Below are 18,044 nucleotides of genomic sequence, written 5' to 3' on the forward strand. Positions count from 1 at the left end.
CAGTAAGAAAATTTGTCAAGGATGTAAACACTTAAAAGGAATAAATATTGAAAATGTCTCTCAAATATCCGAAAAGATGTACAACTCACTCATACTAAGAGAAATGCAAGTTATAACTATTAATACACCATTTTCAACAAGTAGGTAAAGAAAAAACATTTGCTAACACTATATTAGTGAGTATAGGTGAAAGTCACTTTCACATATGGCTAATTAGGTGTGTCATTGTTTACAACTTCTATAGAAGGTAATTTCACAGCATTTATCAAAGTTAACTCAGCAACTTTATCCCTAGGTACTTACCTTACATATATACTTGTATTTGTGTAAAATGACCCATACACAAATAAATGAATTTTACCGTTATAAGAATCAAAGATTAGAAATAACTTAAATCCATCAAAGGAAGACTGGTTAAAAAATTATGATACACCTATGCAGTGGGTAATATTATTTTACACAGCTACAAAAATAAAAGAGGCAGCTCAATATTTTCTTTTTTGGGTACATTGTCAAAAACACACCGTTAAATGAAAAAAAGCAACAAAACAACTTTCTGAACAGTGTATACAGTAGCTACCTTTTGTGTGACTAAATTTGTACATAAATATGTCCAAACAGGGTGTTTTTCAGAATCAAAGAGAGTGCTATTAATAATTAATCTGTGACAACAGCCATCACTTGGAACCGCCTTGAGTAGACCAGAATAATCTATCTATCTATCTATCTATCTATCTATCTATCTATCTATCTATCTATCATCTGTCTAATCTGTCTATATATCTACCTAATCTTATCTATTATCTCTCTCTCTCTCTCCCCCACTAATCTTCTGTTGACTTGCTTAAAACAGAGTATCTCTGAAGGGATACACAACAAAGTAGTAATAGTTGATAACTCTTGTAAGGGGAACAGGAAATAGGGTAACTGGAGGAAATGGGGAAGAAAGACTTACTTTTCACTATGTACTTATTTGTATATTTTGAATCTGGTACTATTTGTAAGTATAAACCTATTCAAAATACATAAATAAATAAGTGTAAATGGTACATAGCATCAAATACACCTCTCCCATCCTCTTTTCACCACTGCCTCCTCACAAGTGTGTTCTTTTACTTTTTTTTTTTTTTTTTTTTGAGACGGAGTCTCGCTCTGTTGCCCAGGCTGGAGTGCAGTGCCGGATCTCAGCTCACTGCAAGCTCCGCCTCCCGAGTTGACGCCATTCTCCTGCCTCAGCCTCCCGAGTAGCTGGGACTAAAAGCGCCCACCACCTCACCCGGCTAGTTTTTTCTATTTTTTAGTAGAGACGGGGTTTCACCGTGTTAGCCAGGATGGTCTTGATCTCCTGACCTTGTGATCTGCCCGTCTCGGCCTCCCAAAGTGCTGGGATTACAGGCTTCAGCCACTGGGCCTGGCCTCTTTTACTTTATTTATTTATTTATTTATTTATTTATTTATTATTATTAAACTTTAAGTTGTAGGGTACATGTGCACAATGTGCAGGTTTGCTACATATGTATACTTGTGCCATGTTGGTGTGCTGCACCCATCAACTCGTAATTTACATCAGGTATAACTCCCAATGCAATCCCTCCCCCCTCCCCCCTCCCCATGATAGGCCCCGGTGTGTGATGTTCCCCTTCCCGAGTCCAAGTGATCTCATTGTTCAGTTCCCGCCTATGAGTGAGAACATGCGGTGTTTCATTTTCTGTTCTTGTGATAGTTTGCTAAGAATGATGGTTTCCAGCTGCATCCATGTCCCTACAAAGGACACAAACTCATCCTTTTTTATGGCTGCATAGTATTCCATGGTGTATATGTGCCACATTTTCTTAATCCAGTCTGTCACTGATGGACATTTGGGTGGATTCCAAGTCTTTGCTATTGTGAATAGTGCCGCAATAAACATACGTGTGCATGTGTCTTTATAGCAGTATAATTTATAATCCTTTGGGTATATACCCAGTAATGGGATGGCTGGGTCATATGGTACATCTAGTTCTAGATCCTTGAGGAATCGCCATACTGTTTTCCATAATGGTTGAACTAGTTTACAATCCCACCAACAGTGTAAAAGTGTTCCTATTTCTCCACATCCTCTCCAGCACCTGTTGTTTCCTGACTTTTGAATGATCGCCATTCTAACTGGTGTGAGATGGTATCTCATTGTGGTTTTGATTTGCATTTCTCTGATGGCCAGTGATGATGAGCATTTTTTCATGTGTCTGTTGGCTGTATGAATGTCTTCTTTTGAGAAATGTCTGTTCATATCCTTTGCCCACTTTTTGATGGGGTTGTTTGTTTTTTTCTTGTAAATTTGTTTGAGTTCTTTGTAGGTTCTGGATATTAGCCCTTTGTCAGATGAGCAGATTGCAAAAATTTTCTCCAATTCTGTAGGTTGCCTGTTCACTCTGATGGTAGTTTCTTTTGCTGTGCAGAAGCTCTTTAGTTTAATTAGATCCCATTTGTCAATGTTGGCTTTTGTTGCCGTTGCTTTTGGTGTTTTAGACATGAAGACTTTGCCCATGCCTATGTCCTGAATGGTACTACCTAGGTTTTCCTCTAGGATTTTTATGGTATTAGGTCTAAATTTAAGTCTCTAATCCATCTTGAATTAATTTTCGTATAAGGAGTAAGGAAAGGATCCAGTTTCAGCTTTCTACTTATGGCTAGCCAATTTTCCCAGCACCATTTATTAAATAGGGAATCCTTTCCCCATTTCTTGTTTCTCTCAGGTTTGTCAAAGATCAGATGGCTGTAGATGTGTGGTATTATTTCTGAGGACTCTGTTGTGTTCCATTGGTCTATATCTCTGTTTTGGTACCAGTACCATGCTGTTTTGGTTACTGTAGCCTTGTAGTATAGTTTGAAGTCAGGTAGCGTGATGCCTCCAGCTTTGTTCTTTTGACTTAGGATTGTCTTGGAGATGCGGGCTCTTTTTTGGTTCCATATGAACTTTAAAGCAGTTTTTTCCAATTCTGTGAAGAAGCTCATTGGTAGCTTGATGGGGATGGCATTGAATCTATAAATTACCTTGGGCAGTATGGCCATTTTCACGATATTGATTCTTCCTATCCATGAGCATGGTATGTTCTTCCATTTGTTTGTGTCCTCTTTTATTTCACTGAGCAGTGGTTTGTAGTTCTCCTTGAAGAGGTCCTTTACATCCCTTGTAAGTTGGATTCCTAGGTATTTTATTCTCTTTGAAGCAATTGTAAATGGAAGTTCATTCCTGATTTGGCTCTCTGTTTGACTGTTACTGGTGTATAAGAATGCTTGTGATTTTTGCACATTAATTTTGTATCCTGAGACTTTGCTGAAGTTGCTTATCAGCTTAAGGAGATTTTGGGCTGAGACAATGGGGTTTTCTAAATATACAATCATGTCATCTGCAAACAGGGACAATTTGACTTCTTCTTTTCCTAACTGAATCCCCTTGATTTCTTTCTCTTGTCTGATTGCCCTAGCCAGAACTTCCAACACTATGTTGAATAGGAGTGGTGAGAGAGGGCATCCCTGTCTTGTGCCAGTTTTCAAAGGGAATTTTTCCAGTTTTTGCCCATTCAGTATGATATTGGCTGTGGGTTTGTCATAAATAGCTCTTATGATTTTGAGGTACGTTCCATCAATACCGAATTTATTGAGCGTTTTTAGCATGAAGGGCTGTTGAATTTTGTCAAAAGCCTTTTCTGCATCTATTGAGATAATGATGTGGTTCTTGTCTTTGGTTCTGTTTATATGCTGGATTATGTTTATTGATTTGCGAATGTTGAACCAGCCTTGCATCCCAGGGATGAAGCCCACTTGATCATGGTGGATAAGCTTTTTGATGTGTTGCTGAATCTGGTTTGCCAGTATTTTATTGAGGATTTTTGCATCGATGTTCATCAGGGATATTGGTCTAAAATTCTCTTTTTTTGTTGTGTCTCTGCCAGGCTTTGGTATCAGGATGATCTTGGCCTCATAAAATGAGTTAGGGAGGATTCCCTCTTTTTCTATTGATTGGAATAGTTTCAGAAGGAATGGTACCAGCTCCTCCTTGTACCTCTGGTAGAATTCAGCTGTGAATCCATCTGGTCCTGGACTTTTTTTGGTTGGTAGGCTATTAATTATTGCCTCAATTTCAGAGCCTGCTATTGGTCTATTCAGGGATTCAACTTCTTCCTGGTTTAGTCTTGGAAGAGTGTAAGTGTCCAGGAAATTATCCATTTCTTCTAGATTTTCCAGTTTATTTGCGTAGAGGTGTTTATAGTATTCTCTGATGGTAGTTTGTATTTCTGTGGGGTCGGTGGTGATATCCCCTTTATCATTTTTAATTGCGTCGATTTGATTCTTCTCTCTTTTCTTCTTTATTAGTCTTGCTAGTGGTCTGTCAATTTTGTTGATCTTTTCAAAAAACCAACTCCTGGATTCATTGATTTTTTGGAGGGTTTTTTGTGTCTCTATCTCCTTCAGTTCTGCTCTGATCTTAGTTATTTCTTGCCTTCTGCTAGCTTTCGAATGTGTTTGCTCTTGCTTCTCTAGTTCTTTTAATTGCGATGTTAGAGTGTCAATTTTAGATCTTTCCTGCTTTCTCTTGTGGGCATTTAGTGCTATAAATTTCCCTCTACACACTGCTTTAAATGTGTCCCAGAGATTCTGGTATGTTGTATCTTTGTTCTCATTGGTTTCAAAGAACATCTTTATTTCTGCCTTCATTTCGTTATGTACCCAGTAGTCATTCAGGAGCAGGTTGTTCAGTTTCCATGTAGTTGAGCGGTTTTGATTGAGTTTCTTAGTCCTGAGTTCTAGTTTGATTGCACTGTGGTCTGAGAGACAGTTTGTTATAATTTCTGTTCTTGTACATTTGCTGAGGAGTGCTTTACTTCCAATTACGTGGTCAATTTTGGAGTAAGTACGATGTGGTGCTCAGAAGAATGTATATTCTGTTGATTTGGGGTGGAGAGTTCTATAGATGTCTATTAGGTCTGCTTGCTGCAGAGATGAGTTCAATTCCTGGATATCCTTGTTAACTTTCTGTCTCGTTGATCTGTCTAATGTTGACAGTGGAGTGTTGAAGTCTCCCATTATTATTGTATGGGAGTCTAAGTCTCTTTGTAAGTCTCTAAGGACTTACTTTATGAATCTGGGTGCTCCTGTATTGGGTGCATATATATTTAGGATAGTTAGCTCTTCCTGTTGAATTGATCCCTTTACCATTATGTAATGGCCTTCTTTGTCTCTTTTGATCTTTGATGGTTTAAAGTCTGTTTTATCAGAGACTAGTATTGCAACCCCCGCTTTTTTGTGTTCTCCATTTGCTTGGTAAATCTTCCTCCATCCCTTTATTTTGAGCCTATGTATGTCTCTGCATGTGAGATGGGTCTCCTGAATACAGCAGACTGATGGGTCTTGACTCTTTATCCAGTTTGCCAGTCTGTGTCTTTTAATTGGAGCATTTAGTCCATTTACATTTAAGGTTAATATTGTTATGTGTGAACTTGACCCTGCCATTATGATATTAACTGGTTATTTTGCTCGTTAGTTGATGCAGTTTCTTCCTAGCCTTGATGGTCTTTACATTTTGGCATGTTTTTGCAATGGCTGGTACCGGTTGTTCCTTTCCATGTTTAGTGCTTCCTTCAGGGTCTCTTGTAAGGCAGGCCTAGTGGTGACAAAATCTCTAAGCATTTGCTTATCTGTAAAGGATTTTATTTCTCCTTCACTTATGAACCTTAGTTTGGCTGGATATAAAATTCTGGGTTTAAAATTCTTTTCTTTAAGAATGTTGAATATTGGCCCCCACTCTCTTCTGGCTTGAAGAGTTTCTGCCGAGAGATCTGCTGTTAGTCTGATGGGCTTCCCTTTGTGGGTAACCCGACCTTTGTCTCTGGCTGCCCTTAAGATTTTTTCCTTCATTTCAACTTTGGTGAATCTGGCAATTATGTGTCTTGGAGTTGCTCTTCTCGAGGAGTATCTTTGTGGCGTTCTCTGTATTTCCTGGATTTGAATGTTGGCCTGCCCTACTAGGTTGGGGAAGTTCTCCTGGATGATATCCTGAAGAGTGTTTTCCAACTTGGTTCCATTTTCCCCCTCACTTTCAGGCACCCCTATCAGACGTAGATTTGGTCTTTTTACATAATCCCATACTTCTTGCAGGCTTTGTTCATTTCTTTTTCTTCTTTTTTCTTTTGGTTTCTCTTCTCGCTTCATTTCATTCATTTGATCCTCAATCGCTGACATTCTTTCTTCTAGTTGATCGAGTCGGTTACTGAAGCTTGTGCATTTGTCACGTATTTCTCGTGTCATGGTTTTCGTCTCTTTCATTTCGTTTATGAGCTTCTCTGCATTAATTACTCTAGCCATCAATTCTTCCACTTTTTTTTCAAGATTTTTAGTTTCTTTGTGCTGGGTACGTAATTCCTCCTTTAGCTCTGAGAAATTTGATGGACTGAAGCCTTCTTCTCTCACCTCGTCGAAGTCATTCTCCGTCCAGCTTTGATCCGTTGCTGGCGATGAGCTGCGCTCCTTTGCCGGGGGAGATGCGCTCTTATTTTTTGAATTTCCAGCTTTTCTGCCCTGCTTTTTCCCCATCTTTGTAGTTTTATCTGCCTCTGGTCTTTGATGATGGTGATGTACTGATGGGGTTTTGGTGTAAGTGTCCTTCCTGTTTGATAGTTTTCCTTCTAACAGTCAGGACCCTCAGCTGTAGGTCTGTTGGAGATTGCTTGAGGTCCACTCCAGACCCTGTTTGCCTGGGTATCAGCAGCAGAGGCTGCAGAAGATAGAATATTTCTGAACAGCGAGTGTACCTGTCTGATTCTTGCTTTGGAAGCTTCCTCTCAGGGGTGTACTCCACCCTGTGAGGTGTGGGGTGTCAGACTGCCCCTAGTGGGGGATGTCTCCCAGTTAGGCTACTCAGGGGTCAGGGACCCACTTGAGCAGGGAGTCCTTCCCTTCTCAGATCTCAACCTCTGTGTTGGGAGATCCACTGCTCTCTTCAAAGCTGTCAGGCAGAGTTGTTTGCGTCTGCAGAGCTGCTGCGTTTGTTATTGTTTACTGTGCCCTGTCCCCAGAGGTGGAGTCTACAGAGACAGGCAGGTTTCCTTGAGCTGCTGTGAGCTCCACCCAGTTCGAGCTTCCCAGCAGCTTTGTTTACCTACTTAAGCCTCAGCAATGGCGGGCGCCCCTCCCCCAGCCTCGCTGCTGCCTTGCCGGTAGATCACAGACTGCTGTGCTAGCAATGAGGGAGGCTCCGTGGGTGTGGGACCCTCCCGGCCAGGTGTGGGATATGATCTCCTGGTTTGCCTGTTTGCTTAAAGTGCAGTATTGGGGTGGGAGTTACCCGATTTTCCAGGTGTTGTGTGTCTCAGTTCCCCTGGCTAGGAAAAGGGATTCCCTTCCCCCTTGCACTTTCCAGGTGAGGCAATGCCTCGCCCTGCTTCAGCTCTGGCTGGTCGGGCTGCAGCAGCTGACCAGCACCGATCGTCTGGCACTCCCCAGTGAGATGAACCCAGTACCTCAGTTGAAAATGCAGAAATCACCGGTCTTCTGTGTCGCTCGCGCTGGGAGTTGGAGACTGGAGCTGTTCCTATTCGGCCATCTTGCTCCGCCCCTCGCCTCTTTTACTTTTTAATGTCTATTATTCCCTCAGAATCGTCTGCCTTGTCTGATCCTTAGAGTCTAAGGCAATATTCCGTCCTAAGATAAAAACTACAGGACTACTTAAGGTCTCTAACACCCTCCTGCCTCTTGACGTTAAAAAAAACTTGTGAGCTTGCCCTAAGAGGTTGCTATGGTTTGAATGTGGTCCTAATTTCGTGTGTTAAAACATGATCCCCAATGTGGCAGTATTGAAAGGTGGTGGCCTTAAGGGGTAGTTGGGTTGTGAGAGCTCTGCCCTCATGAATGGATTACTTCATTAATGGGTTAATGGATTAGTAGGTTATCATGGGAATGGAACTGGCAGTTTTAAAAGAAGATAAAGAGAGATCTGAGCTGGCAGGCTCAGCCCCCTTATCATGTCACGACCTTCACTGCCTTGGGACTTAGCAGAGTCCCCACTAACAAGAAGGCCTTCACCAGATGCGGACTCTCTACCTTGTCTTACCGGCCGTCATAACTGTAAGAAATACATCATTTTCTTTATAAACTACTCAGTTTCAGGTATTCTGTTATAAGCAAAAGAAAATGGACAAAGACAGAGGTAAATGAATCTGCAGAGAGCATAGAACAATGAATATCATTGGCATTTTACACATGTTCTCAAGAATCTCTGGTGGGAGATCCTGAGAGAACTTTGGGGACTCATAATGATTATTATGTTTATCATCACCAATGATAATTCTCTAGGCAGCATTTCTTTTCTTCTTTTTTTGAGAGGGAGTCTAGCTCTGTCACCCAGGCTGGAGTGCAGTAGCATGATTTCGGCTCACTGTCACTTCTGCCTCCTGGGTTCCAGCAATTCTCCTGCCTCAATCTCCCAAGTAGCTGGGATTACAGGCGCCTGCCACCACGCCTGGCTAATTTTTGTGTTTTTTAGTAGAGATGGGGTTTCAATGTGTTGGCCAGCCTGGTCTCGAACTCCTGACCTCGTGATCCACCAGCCTATGCCTCCCAAAGTGCTGGGATTATAAGCGTGAGCCACTGTGCCCGGCCTAGGCAGCATTTCTTAAGTGTATTCCGTGAAATATCAATACCTCAAAGTACTATTTAATTTTTTTCCCCTTGCGGCCAATGACGTTTGCAAAACTAGTAAAATATATCCTATTTGGAGAATGATGGTACACACTGATATTTTAAGCACCTGATAAATTTTACAATAAAAAGGCCTCTTTAATTCATGTTTGAATTAGAGTTTCTAAACTTATTTGACCCCAGAATCATTTTTACCCACGCATCTCTCCAAAATTAGTCATGACCTACTGTGGCAGTGTAAGATAGAAGCAGCATAAATTGTAATAACCAAAAGGGGACAAATGTTGGATCTGTGGATAATAAATGCCAATCTGAATTTGTAAAGTTAGAGTCTTAGAAGACTAATTTTAAACATTTGATATAATGTCAACACGAGATGATAAATAATTCAGCAAATTAAAAACTTGCTAATAATGGGTGTTTTGAAGCTTGAAAACAATCCTCTTCTGCAGGCTGGACACTATCAATTATCATATTTTTACTCTTCATATGTTTAGCAGATCCTATGATTGCTAGAGTAGTCATCAGGTCAAACCCTTTCTGAATGAGCACAAATTTAAATTACACAAGTCTAAATCAGTGTCAAATTGCTTGAGTATGCAAGTTCTGGAATAGGATTAACAAACTCCGTATTCTGATTTTGTTTTTCTCTGGAGTATCTAACATAGTGGTTGGCAATGGTAGAATTACAGGGTATGTTGGGAGGGTGTGAAAAGCAAGAAGAAGAAAAGAAGAGATGGCACTATGGCCAGAAAATAGAAAATAAAAAGAGGAAAAAATAGGTGCTGTGGCAGCTGTCTGAGTCCATTTAAGTTTCTGTAACAGATACCTTAGCTGGGCAGCTTACCAAAACCAAAATTTATTTTCAATGGTTCTGGAGACTGGCAAGTCCAAGATCAAGGCTTAGGCAAATTATGTATCTGGTGATGATCCACTTCCTCATAAATGGCACCTTCTCACTGTGTCCTCACATGGTAGAAGGGGTGAGCAAGCTCCCTTGGCCTCATTTTATAACAGCACTAATCCCATTCATAGGGGATCTGCCATCATGACCTAATCACCTCTCAAATGGTCCCACCTTCTAATACCACTGGCTTGGGTGTTAGGATTCCACCATATAAATTTTGGAAAGACACAGACATTTAGATCATAACAATAGAGATGGACACTTATTATGCTTCAAATGTTACTTAGTGGCCTCAAAAGTGAGGATCATCTGTCCTGAGACTGTAAGGCTTCATGTTCTCTGTTCTCATGCCAGGCACTTTCGAGTCTAGATAGAGGTGATATGCTTATTAGATAAAACTATTTGTTGAGTGGTCACCAGTGATTTCAAATTTGGCTCTAAGGTTTACTGGCTTTAATGAGATGGTTTAGATATCAGAGGAGGCAGCATGGTATAATAGGCAATCACTCTGGGTTAAGAATGTGGGCTCTGAAGTCATCTTTAGGTTCAACTTCTGGCTGTACTGCTCAATAACTGTGCAATGTTGAGAATGTTGATTTATCTCTAAAGTTTGTTTCCTTGCACACAAATGGAAATAATAATACCTTCACCATATATTGCTATAAGAGATAAATGAGAAAATATCAGGTACAGTGTATGGCACATGGTATATACTCAATAATGGCTGTGTTTATTGTTATTATATTACTTGTAATATAGTTCTCCACCTCTTGGCTTACTGAGATAATAATACTTTTCTAGAGCAACTTGCCTCATACAATTGTTATAAAGAGCAATATGAACCACAAACTCTCTAGAATGCAAATTTTAAAAAATCTTCAATATTACGTATGACAAAAATTTCTTTATTCTTTTTTGTTGTCGGGATGAGGGAGCTTCTATTAGCCAGTATTCCTAGTATGATGGATACTTTGCTTAATTTAACAATTATTTAATTTAAAGAGAAACAAGGACCTCCTCAGTGTGAAAGTTATGCTAAAACTCCACCCTAATGAATCTGGCTTTTTGATCTTTAAATATTTTGGAGTTTATTCTTGTATACTGTTCAAAACTGTGAAGGAAAGAAAAAGAGACTATAGTGAAGTTACTGCTGTTTTTTTTTTTTAAACCACTCTTTGTGGAGAATATTTTAGATAATCATATTTTTGAATTACTAATTTAGAACTGGGAAAAAAGGAGGTAGGAGAGAGATGGGGCAGAAGAGTAAGGAAGGGGATATTTTTGTTCACTGGAGTTGAAAATCTATGGCATGGGCTGTGTGATTTTGGAAATATTACTTTAATGTGTGTTATGAAATGTTGTTTTAATCTGAATTTGTTATTATAACCGATAATAAGATTGCTATCATGAGCAAAGTTTACCTGTCCCTGAGACAGAATTTTCCAAATGATCTTTATCAGTAATAAAATAGCCAAATCACACTAAACACTTGAACTAATTGAATAGGTTTTGATGAGATATTTAGCTCTGTCAGATAACCTATCTCAGGGAATTTTGTTTGTCATCTAATATGGCAGATATCATTATGTCCACTTCAATGATGAGAAACTCAGGGCCGAAATAGTAAACTAGCTTAAGTCTAATTACAATAAAGATGAGGACTTCATGCCTCAGGTCCATAGCAGACACGTACTAAGTAGGCTCAAAACAACTTTGTCCAGGATAATGATGCATTCATGGCTGCTTCAGCTGCAGGCAGGGCCACTCATGTGACACCTCTCTTCCCTTAACTCTGTGGTGCTTTCATATTCTCTACACAGCGGCCAGAAAGCTTTTATGAAAACAAATATCCTATTCTGTGTACTCTGCATATTTCTGTGTCTCCTCATCTTCCTGATAAAGTCCAGATTCCCAAGGGTATTCCCAAGGATAAAGTGACAGGGATGGCAAGGCCCCCACTTGTTTCTTGATGATTTCTTCAACTTGAATTTATGCTATTCTTCCTCATTCACTCTTTAGCTGCTCTGAGCTTCTTTTATTTCTACTTCTTATCTATCTGTTTATTTTTTTCTTGCCATCCTCCACTACAGTGACACCCTTCATTTTTAGAAAGCACAACTGAGCACTTTTGACTCTGGGTCCACCTGCATGCTGTTTCCTCTGCCCACTTTTGAGCAGCTTTCTTCTACTCTTCTTTGAGGTCTCAACTGAAACATCATTCCAGAGGAAGGGCTTTCCTAAGCAAGTCAGAATTAACCGCTGTACGTTCCCATGGCTCTTTTTATTTCTTCTGACAGTACATTTATTACACTTACACTGTCTGCTCCACACAGGCAGGTGACATTTATGTCCTGTTCATCTCTTCATTTTTGCCAAAGCTCAGTGCTTTCACATAATAGAAATCATTTCTTGAATGAATAAATTAGTGGGCGAATGAAGATTTCTCTTCCTCTGTTCTTAAATTCAGTGCAAACCACTTTGTGTTGGGTATGAAGAGCTTAATCCCAACTTTGAGCTTTCAAAGGAGACAGACAGCTTTTGGACAGCTTTTTGGTGATATTGCTGAATATTTTAAGTTCCATGGTACTGAATAGCTGAGGAGGAGTTTGCGTCTTGAATTTCAAGCAGCAGGTTTCTGTCTTGGCAATTAGGCATTTAAAATGTTAAATTCTCTGTCCCCCAAAGACAGGAAACATTGATCTCACAGGAAATATGTAGCTATAGTGAGAACATGCACACAAAGTTCTGAGATTAGTGGGAGGCAAGAGCTCTATCAAAATGCAACCATTTGCGTTAATCGATAGAGTAGGCAGTCCACATTCTGTGAACTCAAAGTGTAGTCCCTGGAGCAGTGGTATCAGTATCATCTAAAGATTTGTAAACAATGTAAGTTCTTAGGCTCCACCTCAGATCTACAGAATAAAAAACTGAAGCAGTGACACCCAGCAGTGTGTGTTTCAATGAATCTTTGATTCTGATGTCTGCTCAAGTTTGAGAACTGCTGTCGTAGATTGTGTAGGAAATCCTATCTACGCTAGGAATACACCAGGAAGGATTTCCTACACAATCTATGACAGCAGTTCTCAAACTTGACTCAGTAAGAACTTAATATTGAACAAAAAGGGGCTTGCACAGCTGGAAAAAGACTGTCAGCTGGGAAGGACATGGGATAAGATGTCATTTAATTTGAAATAGGAGCTGTAGAATGGAGAGTATTTCCTTAACCACACTGTAAAGTGTTCCAGGCATTTTCTCATGAGAGTAAACTGGGAATGGATTATCAGAATTCATCTCAGAGTCTGCATAGTTCATTGTATTTAAGCATGTGTAATAAAATGTTCCTGGCTTTCATTCAAAAGGTTGAAGATCACCTTCTTATATTATGATGTATCAGCAGTGGGATTGGGGTGCTATACCTGATTATTACAGTCAGATTCAGTCATGCAAAACAAGCATCCCTGACAGAATATTGTAGTTAAAGCAGAAAACTCAACTGCGCACAAAACTCACGAGGGGAAATTGGAGATACTCTTACGGCAGTTCTGACCATCAGTTTAGTTTTAATTATCGAGTATCCTGGCAATCAAGACAGTGATAAAGATGTGACGCACTTTGTGCATTTTTACATAACCCCCTGAGCTTCATTATTGCTTCTGTCAAAAGAATAAGAAGAAAATGTGTTTTTTGTCTTATTGTTATATTCCATTGGAATATTTTCCCAAATATGTAAGCAGTATTGGAAGAAGCTTGATATCTGCATCAGCAGAAAGTCTCCATAGTCTCCTCAGTTTTTGTAATTCCTTTTATTTTATTACACGTTCTTGTACTTTCTGCAGCATACAAAATTGACTTTAAGTAGCCACAAAAATATTCACATACCTGACCCTGAATAACAGTCATAGCTTTGTACTGTCTACTCTTCAGCTTATATAAAAAACAAGTGATATTTATGATATATGAATTAAGATTGCTTATTCTATTTCTCTATGGTTTTTAAATAATATACTTCAATTAAATCTGACTACCAGGAAATATTTGGCAGTGGGAGTCTAGTGTTTTGCAAAATTGCTTTCACTGATCTATCCCTTAAGACTATGACTTTCTCCTCTTGTAATTATTTTAAAATGCACAATTATATTCCATTTTTTCCTTTGTTCCTCTCCTTTCATTCCGTCCCTTCCTCCCTCTCTCTTCACCTTCCTATCTCCCTTTTTTCCTTTCTCTCTTTCATTTTTTAAGATGCGTACAGGATACAATATTGAAAACTATTACATTTTCTACACACATTTCATTGTTAACATTATTCTCATTTTTAATTTTATCTATATTGAGCATCACGTAGAAAACTTTCTTTAGAATTCAGTACCAGAAAAATTTTTCTCTGGTGAGGCACTGGTATTCTTCTACCTTTTTGATAGTGAGAATTACATGATTGACTTCTTTTCTTTTAACCTAGGTTAAAAAGAAAAAAAGCTCAAAGCTAAATGCTAAAGGCAGCTTTACTGGCCTTTCAGAATGTTCATATGCTTTTTTCATAGTTCTGAATATGTAATAAACTTTCATTTCATGTATCATTTTTACATGATTAAATGCAAAAATGAAATAAAAAAGCTTGCTTTTAACTTATAATCAAATAACTTATAAGCTTAAGAATTATGATTACTCATATTTCCCAGATAGCAACCCACATGACATGTCTTAGTATTCATATGCCCACATATCGAAAATAGAACACCAATTTTTTATAAAAATAAATTTAACCATGGCTAAACATAATTTTCAATGTGCCATATCCTCAATAAATCTCTTAGAATCTTACTAATTTGTTTTCACTATTGTTATTGATGTTTTTGCAGCTCCAGTCGCACTATCAGTTAATGCGCAGTACTTTAGAGCAATTGTTCTAAGCAATTGTTTAGAGCAATTGTTCTAAGAAATTGTTCTAAGATCTCAATAAGAAAACCATGATTATGTGAAGTTTTAGTTCATTCATTTTCACTGCTATGTAATGTTCAATACCATATTCGTAAGATCTATTTTTCTGCCCATAGATACTTCAGTTCATTATAATATTTGCGTCTACACACAATGTTATAATGAACATTCTAGTGGGGACTCTTATTAATCATTCTTTCAGCAAAGTTTTGTGGGTGGTAAAGTTTCTTAGATGGGAAGCCTAAAAGTATATTTATTTTTCATTGACTGAAAATAATAACTTATTCAGATAAAGAACTTTAGGTTTATAGTTATTAGCTTACTACTTTGAATCTATGACTAATTTCCTTCTATATTTTGTTGCTAGTGACATGTCTGCTTTGAGTCGAAGGCATCCCTTTGTAAGAAAGCTCTTTTTGTAATCTGGTAGTCTTTATGTTTTTTAGTATGCATTTTCAGTGTGAATATTCACATTCTTATAAAATAGTCTTAGCATTATATTTTTAAATGTTATAAACCTGTCATTCCCTCTGTTCTCTTCTGTTGAAATTTTTATTAAAATGTTTTTCATTAAAATATTGTAAGTGCTTTTTCCTAACTTTTGATTTATTTGTCTCACTGTGATCTTTTCTTGGTAAATTCATTGTTACTGTGTTCCATTTCGATTAATTTCTCTTTGACTTCTATTTAGAGTTTATTTCAGTATACTCTATTTCAATTAATAACTATATTTATATCCATTTATATTTCATATTAGTTTATTTTTCATATTCTCTTCCTTTTCTCTTTAATTTTATTTTATACCTAAATGCCACACAACACTTATTTTAAAATCATTTTTGGATTGCTTTATTTTCTCTTTATCAAGATAAATTAATCTAGTTTATTTTCTTGGCTGTATTTATGGATTTTCTTCATGTGTAACAAAAGTGCAATATGCAGACTTATCTTGATTAGAACATTTTTATTTCATTTTTCACTCATACTTGAATATTTACCTTTCTCAATATAATATTGAGGTTATTTGTGAGTTGACTCCTTTCAGTTCAATGAAGCTTTCACTCCTAAACCAGGTCACATCCAAGGTTTAAAGCTCCTGTCCCATTTTAGATTATGACTAGGTTTGTTCAATTTATAGCTGGAAGGTGGTCATCTCTGCTTTGTCTTATTTTCCTCATTAAAAACCTTTATGAAAGCAATATCCTTACATAAAGGCAACATCTTTTTAAAAAGTCTGTCTTTGTATACAAAGAAAACCTAATTTCTGTCCAGTTGCCAAGCAATGAACTTAATGTTGGTCCCTGGTCTCTGTGGGTCACTTGGAGTTTTCATTTTCTCACAGGAATGTCACTTCAGCCATCTCTCCTGTGTCCAGATCCAGAGTCCAGAAGACTTTAGCCCCACTCGTTCCTTTGGTATTTGGTTATATTTTTGAACTACAATGATGTTTTACCTTTTTTTTTTTTTTAAAAAAATTAAAGCTATGTTTTTTATTATATTTAAAAATATTTGATCAATTATTGACATGCTTGGAGCAGAAAGTTTTTGTGTGTGTGTTGGGGGATGTGAGTATGTGAAAAGTATCTCACAACTTCATCTTACCTGAGGGTTGTTTCTTAATTTCATAAACTTTTTTTGCGTATAAGGATAGAAACTCTTTTATTGTCATTTTTCTACAAATACTTTACTCAGTTTGTCCCTTTTTAAATTGTATTTTTGATTGCAAGTCTTTTAAACTTTATGATTTCTGTCTTTACTATTCCACTTGAGAAATATCAGTCTATATTTTATTCTAGTGCTTTTATGATTCTTAATATTTTTAAATACCTGTATGTTCAATTTTTCTAAAATATATTTTGATTTGGAATAGTAATATACTACTTTTCCTAAATCATTAGTAAATTGTTAAATATACAGGCTAATATATCTTAAATATGTTAAATAATCTATCATATGTTCACTGACTTGAAATGTCTCATAATATAATACATTCTAATATTCTAATTTGTGCTAGATAACTCTTTTTTCTTTTCTTAGAGACAGGATTTCACTATGTTGCCCAGGTTGGTTTGGCAATTCACAGCTGCCATAAGAGTGCACTACATCCTCTAACTCCTGGGCTCGAGTGATCCTCCTGCCTTAGTCTTCTGAGTAGCTGGAACTACAGGCAAATGCCACTGCAGCCTGCTCTACTAGATGATTCTTTATATTATATTCTAATTAACTCTTGATTTTAGTACCACTCATTACTTTGTAATGAATTTTAATATAGAGGTGTTGCTTCACTAAGTTGCAGACACATGGATAAGAAAGACCAAACTGTGGACCCTGGTGGAGTTTCCTAAAGTATTGCCTTCTGAAACCCAAGTCGAATAGCCTACTGTGCCCACCTTCTACTACCTGTATGGTTCAACAATTTCCATATCATGCTCTGGAATGAATTATGAGAATAGATAGTTTGCAAATCAATCAGTAAGTTATAGCAGAAAGACTGATAGGTAGACCATATTCCACCACTTACTTGTTCTGTGACCTTCTTGGTCCTGTCTTTCCTCATCTGTAAAATAGGATTATATATTCACTGAACAAGGATTTTGTGAAAATTCTACTTAATAAATGGAGGCAACAAGTACATTTATCACCCTATAAGTAAATAATTAATAGAGGGGGCACACCCAAGATGACCGAATAGAAACAGCTCTAGCCTCCAGCTCCCAGCGTGAGTGACACAGAAGACGGGTGATTTCTGCATTTTCAACTGAGGTACCAGGTTCATCTCACTGGGGAGTGCCAGGCAATCGGTGCTGGTCAGCTGGTGCAGCCCTACCAGCTAGAGCTGAAGCAGAGTGAGTCATCGCCTCACCTGTGAAGTGCAAGGGGGAAGGGAATCCCTTTTCCTAGCCAAGGGAAACTGAGACACACAACACCTGGAAAATCGGGCAACTGCCCCCCAATACTGCACTTTACCAAGGGTCTTAGCAAATGGCCCACCAGGAGATTATATCCCACACCTGGCCAGGAGGGTCCCATGCCCACGAAGCCTCCCTCATAGCTAGCACAGCAGTCTGAGATCTAACTGCAAGGATGGATTCACAGCTGAATTCTACCAGAGGTACAAGAAGGAGCTGGTACCATTCCTTCTGAAACTATTCCAATCAATAGAAAAAGAGGGAATCCTCTCTAACTCATTTTATGAGGCCAGCATCATCCTGATACCAAAGCCTGGCAGAGACACAACAAAAAAAGAGAATTTTAGACCAATATCCCTGATGAACATCGATGCAAAAATCCTCAATAAAGTACTGGCAAACCAAATCCAGCAGCACATCAAAAAGCTTATCCAGCATGATCAAGTGGGCTTCATCCCTGGGATGCAAGGCTGGTTCAACATACACAAATCAATAAACGTAATCCAGCATATAAAGAGAACCAAAGACAAAAACCATATGATTATCTCAATAGATGCAGAAAAGGCCTTTGACAAAATTCAACAGCCCTTCATGCTAAAAACTGTCAATAAATTCGG

The sequence above is a fragment of the Chlorocebus sabaeus genome, chromosome 23 (genome assembly GCF_047675955.1).
Source record: "Chlorocebus sabaeus isolate Y175 chromosome 23, mChlSab1.0.hap1, whole genome shotgun sequence".
Classification (NCBI taxonomy): domain Eukaryota; kingdom Metazoa; phylum Chordata; class Mammalia; order Primates; family Cercopithecidae; genus Chlorocebus; species Chlorocebus sabaeus.